Genomic DNA, 15555 nt, shown 5'->3' with positions numbered 1-15555 from the left:
AGCACAAATGAGGCCATTGGTTCTCTAATCTGGAATGAGTCTGCACAGATCATCTTTGAGGCTTTGAAGACAGGTGATTTTGGTTCCAACACTAGCACTTCCAGATACCTCCAAACCTTTTCATCTACATGCCCATGAAACAAAAGCTACTGCAAAGGGTGTGGAACCCCACATTTTAGGCCATGGAATCACAGTGTACTACACCTGTCCAAGCTATTGGACCATGTACTATCTGGCTTGTCCACTTGTCTAAGAGCTGTGGTGGCTACCAGTATTCTAGTGAAAGAAGCAGAGAAGTTAACTCTGGGTTAGCATCTTATACTTACATTCACCCCATGCAGTTGAGGCTCTTCTCAAAGGAACACGGGAACCCCTGCTGTTTAATGCACATGTGAAAAAGTAGCAGGTAGCAATTTTGATTGGCAGTTCATTAAGATAGACAGGCTGAACACACATTACATACCCACATGCCATTATGTTACAGGGGTTCCTTTTGTGTGCGTCCTTGACTGGAGCACAGAGCTTTGAGTGATGTAGTCAGGGACTGCAGCTCATTTGCTTTGTAGCGGGTCATGTGAGGTCACAGGTAGGAAGCATTTGTAATTCTTGGAGACCAGTGAAATTGCAAAATGAGTGGTTCTCATTGTCTTTTGGGGGTTGTGCGTTTTGTATATTTTCTCTCCCTTTTCCCCTGCATTGCAAAATGGTCTCTTAACCCAGTCTAGACCTTGGTTCACATTGACAGAGCCTGAGAAGCAGCTTGTCAGTCCTGTTTCATGTCAGTGTTCCTAGGGTTCTCTCCCGGAGCTTCCATTCAGGAGCTGACTGGATGAACAGGGATGTGTGAAGAAAGGCTTCTCTCTGGCTGAGGGTTAGGGTGAAAGATGTTAGGCTTCAAGAGAAAAATTTCTCCAACTCTCTCAACCTAGTCTGCAGAAGAAGTTGCTCACTAACCATTTTTAGTTCCCAAGGGATGGATAGCACAGTCCTGGGTCTCACTTGAAACTTCAGCTTTTTTACATTCAATGGATCCTCCAGCATTGAGGTCTGCTTACTGTTTCCTGCTCACTTATGATTTCTGGTGTGTCTTTGGAAGGGGGATATGCATGTCTGTGCCAATATGTATATTGGTGGGTGTGCTGAGAGGCTAGTTAACTACATGTGGTTTTGCAGTCCTTCTGTGACACAGTTTCTTTAGCCCAGGTCTCTCACTGAATCTGAAACTTCCTGTTTTGGTTAAGCTGTCTGACCAGCATCTTTGAATCTTTTGTCACCTCCCAGCAGAGCTCCTGGTATTGTCTGATCTCAAGTCACTGCTACAAGGGTAAGTAACTCATAGAGAGGAAGAACATGGTGGCTGTCTCCACAGTTTTACATATTTTATTGTTTTGTGTTTTGTTACTGTTGTAAAAAACCAGTTTATTAACATGGATGAAGGCAATGCTGTCTGTTCCAGGTGTCAGACACACAACTCGGCCCACTGTACTTTCTCATGAGCTTTCTTGTCATTAGGCTGAAATCTCTAGGGAGAGGGAGGAGGGTGTTGGTGGCCCAGGATGGGTCTTATCCTACAAACCTAGGCTCCACGTAACCCACATGTGAGTTTTCCAACCCAATAAACCTTTATTAAACAAACAGAACCCATGTTGCCAACACTTAAAACTGAATAATTTCATATTTAGCCCAGCCCACCCTTCCCAAATCTTGCCATGTGACCTCAGATTCCCCTTCCCAGTCCTTCCCTTGTTCATTACAACTTCCTATCCCTGGGTTTGGAGGCCCACCCATGGGCAGAACAACCAGGAAGCAGACCTGGTACTCTTGGAACCAGAGTGAGATATGGGGCACAATGTGGTGCTCAACAACAGCTAGCTGCACACGTGACCAACGTTGTCTCCAAGGATCTGGTGTCCTATTTAAAAGACCCTTAGGAAACTGAACACCACCCTCTCATTCTCAAAAGGGTGTATGAGGCTCTTAGAGGGAAGAGGGCAACAGTCCAGTCACCCCAGAATCACATAGGATGGTTCCCTGGTCAGGTGGGAAAGCAGTGGGTTTGGTTGACTGACCACTGAGGCCATCTCACCTGGGTTCTTATAACTGGCCATCTGCTGGTCTTCAGAATCCAGTGGCTTCAGAGAGCAAGCTTCTTCCAGAATCTCCAGGTCTGGGTCCCTCCATGGCTCAGGGACTTTCACACAGCACTCTTCCTCTCAATGCCTACCATATGGTGGCAGCAGGAGGAACAGCTGCATCTCAAACCCTCAGGTCAGGGGGACAGGCACCCAGGCTGGAAGTGACTTTCCTGGCTGCTTCTTCAAGGGCCTTTCCCTCTGCTCTACCTCCCAGGCCATCAATGCTACCCTATCACTGTAGGCAGAGGAGCTCCTGGTCCTGGGACCACCACCCCTTCCAGCTCTATGGTATGGAGAGGTGTCTAAGGATGCCACTTCTGGAATTATCTCAGACACAGGTCCCCCCTCCTGCGCTACGGTGCCTTGCTCAGAGAGGCTAGGATCCAGCCCTCTCACAGGACAGAAAGCAAGGCTTCCATTTTACTGTTTTGTAATTAGAGTCTTTCATAATAAAGACTAGAGATTGACATCATTAATCTGTAGAAATCCCTCGTTTTGCTGTCTGAAGTGATCCTCCAAAAATGCAAAGGACATTATTGGACTTGATTTACTCTTTTACAATAGAAAAGACTGTGTACAGGTCTAGACTTTGTACAGCCCTTAAAGACGAATGTTGCTTTTACATAGATGAAGACAGGGATGGTTAAAGAGAACATGAGGGACAAAGATGAGAGCTGGTACAAGAATTGATTTTCAACCCCTCCATGACTGTTAACCCTACTTCCTTTCATTTTAAGACCATTACTTGGGATATTTTTACTTGTTCCTTTTGGTTTCTGGGTCTTATATAGGCTGACTAACTTTGCGAAATAACAGGTAGATAATTTGATAGCCAAACCAATTCAGATACATTATCATAAGTTAGCTATGGAAGACCATGAGACACAGGACGAGGTTGTTGCACTATCCAGGGTATTCTCTACTCAACCTAAAAGAGGGGACTCCCAACCCTAGACCAAGCAGAGAGGGGCCACCCAGAACCCCCTCTGACCTGTGATCTAAATTCTTGAATAGTCTGCGAGGCTAAGCACTGCAAGGGAATATAAATAAAAATTAAAAATATCTTTCTGGGTTCCCTGAGGGACAAGCCTGATTGCATAGGGTTTAATGTCAAAAGTATCCCTTCTCCAGGAAAAAAGACATCGGGATGGGTCTGCCCCTCATGCCTCACTGGACAATGACAGGAGGATCAGAGCCATTACAGGGTCCCCATTAATTAGTGGAGGCCAGGCCTCTATCCCTGCCTTTGCAACATTGGAATTGCCATGGTCTTTCTATACTTGGAGAAGGGAGGAGATGTCAGGGGCAGCCTTGCTTATACACCGAATGTCTAAAATCAGCCATAGGTCTAAGTCAGCCTGCTAACACAAAGTCCTGGTTTCTGTGGACAAACACTGAACAGATGGCTATAAGATCTTGTAAACAAGTAGTCTTGGTGGAAATTTACCAGCCTAGATAGTCATAGACATTGTGGATAGGTAGCCTTGTTATATAGTACCAACTTAGATAAGGACAAGTGAATATAGACAGTCATAGTGGCCTGTTTCCTGAACCTTCACCCAGCTGATACCCTGTACGCCCCCTGAAAAACTACAGTCCTGCGCCTTCCCCTTTCCCACATTCTGCCTTTATGTGTTTATAACCACTGTGTGAAAAAAAGTAAAAATTAGGATTTGATCAGACTATAGGAATATCTTCCTTTGCATTTGGCTGTTTTCTCCCATTCTCTCTTTCAGGTTATCTCCTGGACCCTGTTTACTGCCCTGCAGGACAAGCCACAGAACAAGAAGTAGGGGTCCACAGTCTCCCCACAAATAATACTAGAGAAGCTATAAATATAGTGGTATCGTTTCTTTTTTCATTAATATCTCTTTTACATTTCAATGCTTTCCCTTGGGCAGATTTGTATACCGCACACACTTGCTGATTATAGTATCTCTTCAGTGAGCATGGATTTCCTGGGGGATGGATTCTCTGGGGATTCACAGATTGAGGGTTTCACAAGAGAAACACAGGCAGGTTCCTGTACTCCAGATATAATAGCAGCCTTCACTTGAATGGTGGCTAGGCTTTCTAGAAGGCTGCTATACAGTGCTCTATTCACACATTGCTACACAGTTATTTTTCAATTCATTATATATGGACTATTGAAGAAGTGTGTCATTTTAGTTTAACTCTAGCACAGTGTGTACTTCACAGTTCACTTTCAAGCCATTTATTAAAACTGAGAAAAACTTCCAGGCCCAGGTGCTCTCTGGCCCTTCATTTTTGGGAATACAGGGGATGACCTCAGCTCAAAGGTCATACGGGATTGTCCTGATGAATATACCTGGTGTTTGCTGGATAGCTGACATGGCAGGTCTTCACCAGGCCTTTGTCTCTTCCTCCCCTAGGTCTGAAATACTTCAACAGAAGCTCAAATAGGACACAGAACAGGTCAAGATCTCCCTCAGACACAACTCCTCACCAGCAGCACTGGGTGTGCAAAGCAAGTGAACCACCATTGCATCTCATCCCTATAACCATGGCAATCTTGGGCTGCATTTTCTTCCTTTCTTTGGGTTCCTATATGTTACAAGGCCTTTATTTTTGTCTAGACTATGGTCCAGCAAGAGTGCATGTATGGAAGGCTTCAAAGAAGTGCTGAGGGACATGAAGATCTGCTGGTCATCCAGGAGGAGCCTCAAAATGTAAATTTTCACTTGTCCTCATGAGTCATCAGCAATAATTTCAGAGAGATCAGTCAAGCAAATGTTAAAGACTTTGAGGTATTGTCTGTAACATGACACATGCTTTCCCTTGGAAGAAATTGTCCAACAGCAAACCCCCACCCCAATGGGGCACACCTACATTCATCTTGAAGAGATTGTTACCATTGCTGACTACCTTTGTACAATATTTCCAAAGCCAGCAACAGGCTATAGGTTAGTGCAGCAAATTCTACAGCAAGGGAATGCTGCTTAGCTTAATTATTGTGTTTTGGTTTTAATTAGAGTTTTGATTGCCTTGAGTACATGATTTTCTTTCTTTTCATTTGAAGTTTTGTTATTTATTATTTTTTGTTACTGTAATTTGCTGTTTTGCTAAGACTGTATAATGTATACTTTGACTCCTCCACTTTAAGCTGGTATTGAATAAAATTAATATATTTTAATGAATATAAAGGCAATCTCTAATTTTTATCTCATAATAATTGTCTGTATTCATGTGTGGTTCACAGTCTTTTAACAGTAGAAGTATCAGTTAGGAATGGACATCTTCAAATGTAAAGTGTCTTAGGCTTTGTTATTAGTTCCCAACAGTCAGAGCTACAGAAGGAATTGTGCTTATGATGTGGATAGTGTGACACACTTTATGGATCCCAAATTCCTGCTGAAAACCACATCCATGCTGTATCTTTGTGGTCATAAATTCAGCTATGTTAAAATGGACTACTCCTTGGATGCTCATGATGAACACAAGTGATGTGGGCTGAATCACAGTCTGGGGTAAGTGACTAGTGTATGATCTCTCATCATGCATCTAAGAGGCATGGAGAGGTGTTGGCTTGTGGGAGATGTTTGGTGCTGGTGTTTATGGTCAATATGTTTGGGCTAAGCAGTACAGACTCCATTGTCAGATAGAAGCTGACAATGTCCTCAATTTCTTCTTGACTGGGAAAGCTTAAGCATTTCAGGGTTAGTGGGACTGCAGTAGGGACTGAGCCATATGTTTAGTGATGGTTGTTGGGAGCAGGGACATAGGTGTGGAGTCCAGAGCTTTCCTGCTCTTTCAGGGATTCACTGTGTCTCTAGAATTCCCTCTTCAGGTTTCTGTGTGGGACTCAGCATGGTTTCTTTTTTCCCTGTCCTATTTTCCCTACAAGTTTACTTTTGTTTATCTACCTGAAGGGTCTGTTGGGAAAGAGTCCTCCCAAGCCTTCACCATCAGTGAGCAGGAGCAGAGAGTGAAGAGGTTGGAGAAGCTCAAAAATGACTTTGAGAAGATGAAGAATGAGAGAGACGAACTCTGGGGTATCCTGGCACATTATACTGACAAGGATTTGAAAAACAGGTAGTCATTATGCCCAGTTCTCAGCTGACTATCTTGAGCCTTCTCTGTTGAGCCCAGATTTCCACATATCATAGGAGGCTACAACTTCAGGTTGTTCTCATGTCCAAATTCATTTTGCTGATTGGATATTCGACACAGAACTTGAAGTTCAGATAAGAATGAGATGGGGTCATGGGCCATTTTAGTTCCTCCAATGTAAATCAGAGCCCTTGGCATGAATCACAGTCTTCAATTAAAGGTAGTACTGGGTGAGCTCTCATCAGTCATTTTGAGAAGCCTGGACTGCTGTTGCTTTGTGGGAGAGACTAGCTACTGTGTGTTTACGGTCAATCATTTTTGTAATTTCCTGGAGGTGCTTGGGGTCATTAAGTCTTGTCAAGAGCCTAAAGGACCTGGTTCTACATGCTGCCCCTCAGTGACTGGATTTGCTGCAAGTCATCTGTTCATAATACACTGAGATACTGCCAGATCACTGTGTTTATTTGGGATTCTGAGTGTGTGTGTGTGTGTGTGTGCATGTGCGTGTGCATGTGCGAGAGAGAGAGAGAGAGAGAGAGAGAGAGAGAGAGAGAGAGAGAGAGAGTGTTTTTGTGTATTCAATTTAAGATCCAAGGAGTCTGTGTAGTGTGATGGGGCCTGAGGATTTACCTGACTCACTTTTCAGGTAATGATAGTGAGGAGACCTTGGAGCTTCACTTTTAGCAGCAGAGCACGTGACCTCTCTGCTCACTTCTAATGGTCATTGGAAACTCCTGATATATGTCATAATACCTATTCCCGGTAAATTCTGAATATGTTCTCTGGTAATTAATGTAGCAATAGACACAAGGATTTAAAAATTCTTGTCAATAAACAGAAAAAGAGTTATTATGGCTTTAAGTTGGACCCAGGCCTGTGGCACAGGCTCTTGGAAAGTTCTTGGAGACCTAATCTATTTCTTCAAGCCCCATCAGGGAGGTAAAGCAGGTCAGCTTTGTTCTTTTATTTCCTAGCTCTACTGGGCCCAAACCAAGTTTGACAAGTTTAATAAGCACCAAGAGGACCCAGTACAAAGGAGCCAGGATGTGGCATATGTGAGCTGGGGTTGTCCACGATTCAACTTGAATTGATATAATCCTTGAATCCTTAGTTCAGGTCTTATTTGCTCCATGGAGCATGCCCTCCCACAGGTTCAACTTTGAGACCATGATGCTGGAGATGCAACACCACGAGGTGATGACCTATCTCAAGAAAATTCCTCAGCAGATCAGTGAGGCCTTGTAAAAGTGCCAATAGCTGACTAAAGAAAATCAACTTTACTGGTGAGTGACTAACTGGTGTGTGACTAACACTGTAGTTTTGCCCAGCTGTAGACACAGAATGTGTCTGGACATCATTGTCTTTGAAACAAATCCCAAATAAATACACTGGTTCCATACTTTTTGCCTCTCAACGGGAAGCTTGCCTCGCTCAAAGAAAGGCTCTAGGATTGTTACCTCTTGGACTCATTTTGATCAAGTGTGATGAGTCTGTGAGCCCCTGCAATCATTGTCCTTCCCAACAGAATGTCCTCTAGATAGAAAAGGTGTGCACCTTAATGGAGACATCAATCTACCTTGAGTCTCTGGGGCACTGAAAACACATTTATAGACCTGTTTTGCATGAGACACATAGGAAGATGTGACCTGTTGGGTCTGTTCTCTCCTAGAGAAGGTTTACACTGTCTCTACCTACAGGTGGTTTTCTAATACCAATGACATATATGCAGTTGTGTGGCCCATGTCCTCTTCTGGGAGATACATGAGTCCCTGTTGGTGTCAGGATTTTCAGAAGTACCTAGAGTCTTCTGGAATGTTGCTGTCTTCTGAATTTGAAATTCCTATATGTGAGGTCCCATGGCTACTCTGGTCTGTAGTCTGGGGCTGTCTGGGGATCAGGGCCCATCATGAGAAAAGACGGTACTTGGAGAAGCGGGAGGAAGATGGATGCTGCCTAGGAATCACCATTTATTCTCTGTGCTTCAGCATCAGGAACTGTCACCTCCTTACAGAATCTCTTCTTATGAAGACTCAAGTAAAAATCCTATGGAACAAGAACAGGCAGGTGCTTAGGGAGCAGATTACACTGGATGGGTTCTAAGGAAACAAAGAGGCTGGGTGTGGAGGCCAGCATGAACATATATGACAAATACACCAAGCAGCAGCAGGTAGGATGCACTAAGGATGACCAGGGGCAGGTTGCCCTCATGTTTCACCATAAACACAGTCAAGCTCAGAAAACCATCCTCCAACTTGTCCAGGCACTCTCCTATGTCTTATCCAGTTGTTCATTACAGGGATCATTTACAAGACTTTCTGTGGAGTTAGGCTCTTTCAAGAAGCTGGAAGATTGGCAAGCAAACCCTCTGACTCAACTACAAGCTACAATTCGTTAAGATAGATAGGGTGAACACACATTACATACCAACTTGCAATTATTCTAGATGGGCTCTATGTGGCTGCCTCCTTTGTAGTGGCACAAAACATTGAGTGATGAAGTCAGCGCCTGTAGCTTGTTAGCTTTGTACCCATGGCTCCAGCTGCATATGTAGGGGAGGATGGCCTTGTGAGACATAGGTGGGGGACGAGGTCTTTGTTCCCAAAAGGCTGCATGCCCAGTGTGAGAGAATTCAAGGGCAGCTAGATGTATTAGGGGGCTCAGTAGAGGGTATCCTAATTGAAGTAGGAGGAGGGGCAATGGGATAGAGGGTTTCTGGGTGGCAGCAATGAAGAAAGAGGATAACATTTAAAATGTAATAAAGTATCTACAAAAAATTATTTTTTAAAAAAAGAGGTGGGTTGGGGTCTTGTATCTTTTCTCTCTCCCTCAACCCTTGCATTGCAAGATGGTCTCTTAACCTAACCGAGATCTTGGGTCACACTAACAGAGCCTGAAAAGCAGCTGGTCAGTCCTGGTTTCTGCCACTGTTGCTAGAGTTCTTTCCTGGAGCTTGTATTCTGGAGTTGACTGGATGAACAGGGATGTCTGAAAGGCTTCTCTCAGGCTGAGAATTTGGGTGAGAGATGTGAGGCTTCAAGAGAAAAATTTCTCCAACTGTCTCATACTAGTCTGCATAAGTTACTAAATTTTTTTTAGTCCCCAAGGGATAGATTACAGAGTCCTGGGACTCTCATGAAATATCAGCTTTTAACAGTCTACATTCAATGGTTCCTCCAGCATTGTGGTCTCCTTATTGTGTGTGTGGGGGGAGAAGGTCATGTGCATATATATATATATATATATATATATATATATATATATATATATATATATATATTGATGGGTGTGTTGAGAGGCCAGTTAATTACATGTGGTTTTGATCAGTCTTTCTGCAACATAGCCCAGGACTGTCACTGAATCTAAAACTTACTATTTTGGTTAAGCAGTCTGACCAGCATCTTTAAGTTTTCTATCACCTCCAAGGAAGAGCTCCTGGAATTGTTTGTATCAAGTATTTGATACAAGGTTTAATTACCAGAGAGAGGAAGAACATTTTTAAATATTTCATTGTTTTGGGTTTTCTTGTTGCTGTTGTAAGAAAACTATTTATTAACATGAAGAAGCCAGTGCTGTCTGCTCCAGGTGTCAGATACACAACTTGGCCCCCTGTGCCTTCTTGTGAACTTTGTTGTCATTTTGGTTGAAATCATCAGGGAAAGGAGGAGGGTGTTTGTGGGTCAGGATGGGTCTTACCCAAGACACCTGGACTCCACATAACCCACAGTTCAGTTATTCAACCCTATAATATTTTATCAAACAGAACCCATGTTGCCAACACTTAAAAGTGAATAGTTTCATATTTAGCCCAGACCAGCCTTCCCAAATCTTACCATGTGACCTTAGTTTCCCCTTCCCAGTCCTTCCTTCATTCATAACAACTTTCTAACCCTGGGTTTGGAGGCCCACCCATGTGAGGAACAACCACAAAGCAAACATGTAGCTCTTGTAACCACAGCAGGATATGGGGCACAAAGGGCTGCTCAGCAACAGCTGGCTGCACACATGAGACAAATGGTGGCCCCAAGGTGGTCCTATTCAAAGGAAACTTATGGACCTGAACACCAGTCTCTTGTTCTACGATAGGAGTGTGGGGCTCACCACAGTGTCGGTGTCAGTTCACTTTGCATCAAGGAAACATGAAACAGAGCAGCAGGTCATCATGCTGCTACACCTAGCTCAATAGAACAAAAGGAGACAAACAGTGGTGTAAAGTCAGATTGTGAACCATTCATAGTGGGAAAATTCTTTATCACTATTGAAACTGGTCATAGAGGGAAATCTATTTACCCACATTGAAATCATTTGTAGGAAAACCAAAGACTGTGGTACATGGAGGTGAGTAGGAGGCTGCTGTGTCAAATGCATGGGCCTGAGAGTCAACAAGGCTGGCTAAGAGTCTGTGTGCCCTCTCTGCTCTTGGTGGATAGTGACTGCCTGCTGGAAGGTCAGGTGGCTCATTGCATCTTCTCAGCATCCTAGTTTGTTTTCCTCATTACCTCCTACCCTTTTCTTTCCAACTTTGCCTAAGCTTGACTCAGTTATCTTTGGTTCTGTAGTTTGTCCTGCGTATTACTCTCTGAAAAACTGAGTTGCTTGGTGTTGCATCTGCATCTAGCAGAAGGCCCATAAGTATGGTGAGGTGCTAGAACAGGGCTACCTCAGACAGCTCCTTGGGCTCTTGGTAGTCTAAAGCACTCACTCTGTGTTCTGTCTGTAGCACTCTGTAAAAGCTGTCATTCAAAAATGATTTGCTTTAAGTTAAAATCATCCTCTAGGAGGGTTGGAAGAAGTGAAGAATTTCAGACATTGCTGATGATATAAAATGGGTCAGCCCTGTGAGAAGCCATATACATCTTTCAGAAAGATATACTGTAGTCCCCATAAACCCAGCAATTCCAGAACAAAAAGTAGGTGTCCACAGAGAAGTTAGGGCAAATCATGTTTGTAGTGGTACTCCACAGAGCTATCCTGAAGTAGGAACTATCCAGATGTCCATTAGTCAAGTACAGTGTAATCCAGACCTTCCATGGTCTAGGGTGATAATACATGCCACCATTTGGTCTTGATCTAGTCAGACTCATTTTCTACAAAATAACCTTGACAGAATCCCCTTATATGGAGAAAAGTCTCACTTTGTATCCTGGTTATAGAGATTTCCTACTTGCCTGCCCTCATAGCTTTGGTTACAAAGCCACACAGGCTGTGGAAAATGGAGGGCCTATTGGAAGATGCTGCTAACTTTGGAGTCCCTGAGAAGCAGTGAGCAAGAGCCAGGATCCTGCTTGTCCACTCCAATCCCATGATCCTATTTGCCTTTGCTGTGAACCAAGCCTACTGTGCACAGCCTTGGGAACTTGCTAAGCAGGCTTGGATACCAAGCCCTAGCCCCATATTTCCATCCTTTGTTTATTAGGGGAAAGCATTTGTTTTATTGACCTGTCTATAGGCTATGCCTACTATTTTCCTATCCCATTCATGGATTTTTTCTTTCTTTTTTGAAAAATTTATGCAGTTATGTATGTGAGTACACTAGCTCTCTCTTCAGATACACCAGAGTAGGGCATCTGATTTTACTAAAGATGATTTATAAGCTACCATGAGGTTTTGGGATTTGAACTCAGGACTTCCAGAAGACAAGTCAGTGCACCTAGAGGCTGAGCCATCTCTCCAGGCTTTTGTTCAATTCAAGGGTTTATTTCTTATGCCTTTATACTATCCTGGATGACCTCTTATGCTATCATGAATTGGGAAATCAAAATGTTTCTGCAATGAACTACACTTGTATGTGTGAACATATACTTGTGTGTGTTCAGTAATGTGTGTGTCTGTCTCTTCCTCTCTGTGTGATTGCGGTGTGTGTGTGTGTGTGTGTGTGTGTGTGTGTGTGTGTGTCCATGGCCTGGCTGAAACAGTGGAGCATCATTTTGCTGTCTCTGAGATGAGGAACTAGGACAGTACAGCAGGAGCCAAGGAGATTTCCTTTACCTGTCTAACTGCATTTTTGGGTCTCAGTCCTTCCACATGACTCTCTCCTCAGACATCTAGGAACAGCTCAGAACATTGTTCTGATCCATCTTTAAAGAACTCCTGTCTATGAAACATTTGTGATCCACAGAATTTGTGTCAATTGTGTACACTTTCTTCACTTTTGAACTCTCTGGTATGACCTGAGGCGATTGTCCCTTAAGTCATCCCACAGATAATACTACAGTATCTATACACAGAGCATGGGTATCCTTCTTCCTTCATGAATATTCATTTTAGAGTTCAAGGCTTATCCTTGGGAAGATTTATATGTAGCACACTTGCTGATTATAGTATCTCTTCAGTGAGCATGAATTTCCTGTGAGATGGTTTCTCTGGGGATTCACAGATGGTGGGGCTCAAAAGTAGAACCATGCAGGTTCCTGCACTCCAGATATAATAAGAGCCTTCACATCAATAATAATTAGGGTCCCTAGATATTCCCTAGTATATTCCTCCTCCTCCTCTTTTTCATCCTCCTCCTCTTCTTCTTCCTCTTATTCTTCATCCTCTTCCTTCTCTTCCTTCTCCTCCTTCTCCTATTCCTCCTCTTCTTCCTATTCCTCTTCCTCCTTCTCCTCCTCCTATTCCTCTTCTTCCTCCCATTCTTCTTTCTCCTCCTCTCCTTCCTCTTACTTCTCCTTCTCTTCCTCCTCTGCCTTTTTTCTATCTCTGTCTTTATATCTATCTATTCCTGTCTCTCTTCTCTCTTCTCCTTGTGGTCCCTGCCTCTGACACCCTCCCACTCCCACAACCCAGTAACTCAAACTCAACCTCCCTCTATTCCCCGAAGCTATTTGCTGTGACCAGTTTTATTTAATGAATAGTTTTAAATTGGTGAGCATGGTTTACACATCAAAGGCAGGTATACATGAGGATCTGCTCATCTTGGAGCAGCCAGGTCTTGGGGCAGAACTTAGAATTTCAGCTGCACCTGACCAACCCCCTTAAACATGTGCATTAATATTTAGGTGGTTTTGTGTTTAAAACTAAAACATGAAATGGGAAGCCAAGGTGCTATGAGAATTCAGAAAAGCTGCTGAAAAGAGGTCTGTGTTGGTGTGTGTAAGCAATCCTCTCTTTGGAATGTGAAGACCCTGAGCAAGCAGAAATGCATGGAAATGAACAGATGCTACCCAAAGTAGAATGAAGGCCAAACATGACTATTGCCAGGACATCATCAGCAATGACAGAAAGCAGATTTCGATGGGACTTCTTAGTGCCTGCATGTCATGGATAAGTGGTACAGCATGATGAAATGGGCTCACATCCCCAGAAAAAAGAACACAAAGAAAAAAATGAGGGGAAGGAAGGAGAGGGAGAGATGGGGGAAAAAGTGATAATACAGCTAGGTTGGTTTTTTCAGTTATGGCAAAGCATTTAACTGCTTCTCTGTGATTAAAAACAAAATCAGATTGTGTCAGGGTCAGGAGACCTGTGTTGGAGCTAAGCAGTACCCCAACTAGCTATTTTTAATTTTAATACTTTAACCACACTAACGTATATCTCAATGAACTCCATGTGCCATCAGCAAATGAAACAAAATGTGTCGATCATGTTCAGCCTCTCTTTATCTGGGTCCTCCCAACATAATCAGTCTCAGTAGTGTCTTCTCTACTTTTCCTTTTATACCATATTACTCCATTCACCTCTAAAATGGCATCCAACACTCTACAGGGGTCCAGAAATTATCCTTCAAAGGCACATGGATTCATCATGTTCGGAAGCCACTGACCTAGAACCACCACATGAGATACAATACTCTGGTTGGAGACCCAGCTCCGATGCTGAATTACAGATGTTTCCTACCACCTTGGGAGTTACAGTTTCTGGACTGTGAGTTGAATCTGCAGAACTGCATGGTGAGAGGAGAGAAGTCTCTGGAGTTGGAGCTATAGGTTTATTTTGAGACCCTCTCAACACTTGCTTCTTGTGACTGCCACACTGAGTTGTCATCTGACCCCCTCATGCATACAGTAACATTCACCCACATGCCTGCAATAAATAAATAAATGTGATAAAAGTATTTGAGTGCAGTTTGGGTGTACAGACTTAATTGTAGGACCTAATTTATTTAACCTTCTGGTGTATCAACTTTATTATGAAGATTCTGGCCAGCAAAGGGGGACCCCGAAGGACAAGCTGGGTGCTGGGACCTGGAACCTTTTCCCTGTGGTTGTGAGCCTTAGCTCACTAACTAGAAGTTTCTCTAACCCTCCTTTTAATGTTTTTTCTACCATCCTTAGAAATAAAAGCTGCAAGACTCTATCTTACCACAAGGTGTCAGACAAGGGTAACTTATTCTTCAAAGGCCTTTTACACTCTGATGAAAGTCAGGGAATTCAAAAGAATATATAAGAAGCATTAAAATATGCAGAACAGTGGAGTGCAGAAAATCTGTTTGATCCCAGCACTCAGGAGGCAGAAGCAGACTGATGTCAGAAAGAGGGGAAGTTTGGGCCCAGGGTCACATTAAAAACAAGACCCAGACCTACCTTGGGAGTTACAGTGTTTGCAGTCTGAGTTGAATCTGCAGAACACTGTAGAAGGGTCCCTGAATTCGGAGCTAATGCTTTATTTTGAAATCCTCTCCACCCTTGATTCTTGTGATTGCCACACAGAGTTATCATCTGACCTCCACTTGGGTATCAATATTCTTTCAAGTACCTACAATAAATAAATAAATAAATAAATAAATAAATAAATAAATAGAGAGATCTAAGCTAATCAAAGCTCATGATGACACTGTTTCAAAATAAATAAAATGATACAAAATTAAATAGTTAAAAAAAATCAGCATTTGGTACTGTGTGGAAAAAAAAGGATAATCATGGAAAACGTTGATGGGAGTTTATTTTCTTTACATTTCCTAATCAGCCTAGTCTGGGAATGCTGTGCATGAAATTCCTGAGATGCTGTTATTGAGATCTCAGTCAGTAACTTCTGAGGACGGCTTCATTTCAGAGGAGTAGATTACCCACTGACACTTTCTCTACTTCCTCCTTCTGAAATTTTCACCTTATTGACAGCAATATATATATATATATTTGTTCGTAATTCCTGAGTGCTCCAGGAAGCTGTCCTTAATAGAAGAGATTGGAAGGTGAGATGGGAAGGAGTAAATCTGGTGTAAAAGTCACTCACTAACTCAGATTCATTCTTTGACTGTGCTAACAGTTCTCTGGGAAACTGCTACATGTCTGGACACCAACCACATGTTAGCTACAGAGCAGTTGGTCTCCAAGTGTGATCTAGGATTAGTACAGTATCACCTGGCGACCAGTGAAATGCACAACTGCAGATTTCTTCCAGACCTGATCCCGGA

At 43.0% G+C, this 15555-nt stretch overlaps 1 pseudogene; it reads left to right on the top strand.

Moving 5' to 3' along the window:
• The first annotated feature begins 2356 nt into the window (after window positions 1-2356).
• LOC117702813 (disks large homolog 5-like) lies at window positions 2357-8601 on the top strand (annotated as a pseudogene).
• Window positions 8602-15555: the final 6954 nt, after the last annotated feature.

Source organism: Arvicanthis niloticus, chromosome 2 (genome assembly GCF_011762505.2).
Source record: "Arvicanthis niloticus isolate mArvNil1 chromosome 2, mArvNil1.pat.X, whole genome shotgun sequence".
In the NCBI taxonomy this organism is placed as follows: Eukaryota; Metazoa; Chordata; class Mammalia; order Rodentia; family Muridae; genus Arvicanthis; species Arvicanthis niloticus.
The sequence above is the reverse complement of the archived record's forward strand: the minus strand, read 5'-3'. Positions and strand labels throughout refer to the sequence as shown.